The 2,426-nt window shown below is 37.0% G+C and overlaps 1 pseudogene; it reads left to right on the top strand.

Annotated features, from left to right (window-relative positions):
- Window positions 1-1,744: 1,744 nt before the first annotated feature.
- LOC112833701 (cytochrome c oxidase subunit 7B, mitochondrial pseudogene) lies at window positions 1,745-1,985 on the top strand (annotated as a pseudogene).
- The last annotated feature ends 441 nt before the right edge of the window (window positions 1,986-2,426 follow it).

The following is a 2,426-nucleotide window of genomic DNA, read 5'->3' as shown; positions in this document are numbered from 1 at the left end:
TTTGGAGTCATCTTATTTACAACCCTCAAGGATTCATGGATTTGAATGTCTTTCTCAAGGTTGAGGAAGTTTTCAGCCATTATTTCTTTGAGTGTGCTTTCTTCCCCTTTCCCTCTCTGTTCTCTTTCCGAGACCCCTATAATGCAAATGGTGGTCAGCTTTATGGCGTCCCATAGTCCCTTAAGCTATCTTCTCTCTTGTCCATTCTCATTCTTTTTGCTTATCTGATTGGATGAATTCTACTACCATGTTTTTTAGTTCATTGAGCCTTTCTTCCACTTGATGTAGTCTAATGTTGAACCTCTCTACTGAAATTTTTTTAGCTCAGTTATTGTATTATTCATTTCTATGATTTTTGTTTAATACTTTATTATATTTTTTACCTCTTTGTTGAAATTCTCACTGTTCATGTATTGTTCTGATCTCAGTAAGCATCTTTATGATCATTGTTTTAAACTCTTTATCAGGCAAATCACTTGTTTCCGTTTCATTAAGTTTTGTTACTGGAGTTTTCTCTTGTTCCTTTTTGGGGGACAAATTTTTCTGTTTCTTCTTTTTTCTTGACTTCTCTGGGTTGATTTCTATGCATTAGATAGAACAGTCACTTCTCCCAGTCTTGATGGAGTATTCTCATGTGGGATATGATCCTTGTCTATCAGCCCAGCCTGAGTTCTTGGTTGTCTCTCAAACCTTTGTGATTTTCCAAGCCGCTCTCTTTGTTTTTAGTGACTCCTAGTATTTGAGGGTATGCTGAAATCTGTCTTTGTCTCAAAGGGGAAGATCACATTCAGAACTTAAATGTACGCTGGTTGGAAGCTGGATCCTCAGGCAGTAGTGGGAAAAGTATGTAGTTAAGGAAGATACTCAGAGAGGTACTTTATGTCTGCCCCTCTGTGATGGGCCTGTGTTTATAGCAACAGAGAGGTGCCCTCTGCCTATTAATGTGTTTTTCTTTGTTTCTCGTAATACCGTGGGACTCAGGGATGCAAAACTTATTGGCTATCAGAGCCAAGTGATCTAGGGGCCCATCTGTTGGGCAGTGACTACAAAACTGTAAAGCACCCAAAACTTTCACGTGATGTAACTGTGATTATCTCCATTTCTATCACTAACCATGTTAGACAGTATAAATTTGGCTCGCACTGGGAACATTTTTCTAGGTGAATAACTAAAAATTGAACTTACCTGATGTACCAGGCAGTTGCTAAGTGTTTTGCATCACTTATTTAATTTCATCCTGTGAATACATTAAGAAGTAAAAAGTTAAAAATATTAAATTCAGGGTGCCTGGGTGGCTCAGTTGGTTAAGCATCTGACTCTTTATCTTGGCTCAGGTCTTAGTCTCGGGTCATGAGTTTGAGCCCCACGTTGGGGGTTTTAAAAAAAAAAGTTAAATTATTTACCTATGTCCACACATCTCTTAGCAAAGACCTGGAATTTAAACCCAGGCTTCTGACTCCAGAGACTTCTCCTTGGGGTGCTACAGGGTATGCACCTGTAGCATTAGGTTGCATAGATCAGTTGACATTTGGTAACATTTTTAAATATACTTAACTGTGATATATAACATATATATTGAAAATACATGAAAATAATTAAGATTAATAAATTATTATAAAGGAAAAACTTGTGTATCTGCTACCTACATCAAGAAATGAATCATTGCTTCTTTGCAAGGGGACTTGGCACAAAGTTGTAGCAAACCAACAGCTGCAGTTGCCACTGTTCTGTCTTCAGCTTCACAATGTTTCCCATGGCCAAAAATGCTCTACATTGTCTCTGAGTTCAAAGCATTCAGCAAACAATGGCAAGGCAGAGCCACCAGAAACAGACACCTGATTTCTCTGACAAATATGATAATACTATATAATCTAGGGGAGCCATTTCTGTGTTACTGTGTGGGCATATACATCAACACAAAGTGAAACAGAATGGAACCTGTCCCTGTTGGCAGAATCACCCCAGAGGAATCTAGAAATCAGTAACTATCCCAGCTGGTATAAAACTGAATTGTTTCAAAACCTACTCATACTTGATGCCAAGTAAAAGCACTGTGTACCCATTAAAACACAGCATGATTGAAGAAATAAAGTACATTTGTGAAACTTTAAAAAAAGAAAGAAATGGAACATTGCCACTATTCAAGAAGCCCTTTGCTTTCCCCTTCTTGCTCTCCCCAAAGTAATCACTTTCCTGACATTTATTGTAATTACCTTAATAGTTTTACCATGTAAGATTGCATCAACTAAACAGTGTAGATTAGGTCTACCTGTTTTTGAACTCTATATAAATGGAATCGTGTTGTATATAATATTTTTGTCTGGCTTCTTTTAAACATATCTATGAGATTCATCTAGCTTTTAGTCCTGTAACTAGTTTGTTCATTTTTTTTTTTTTTTGGCTATATATTCATTGTAGACCTATAT

Source organism: Callorhinus ursinus, unplaced genomic scaffold (genome assembly GCF_003265705.2).
Source record: "Callorhinus ursinus isolate GAN/ISIS: 27379988/994484 unplaced genomic scaffold, GSC_fseal_2.0 scaffold15, whole genome shotgun sequence".
Taxonomy (NCBI): Eukaryota; Metazoa; Chordata; class Mammalia; order Carnivora; family Otariidae; genus Callorhinus; species Callorhinus ursinus.
Note: the sequence above shows the minus strand (reverse complement) of the source record. Positions and strands in the feature narration are given on the sequence as shown.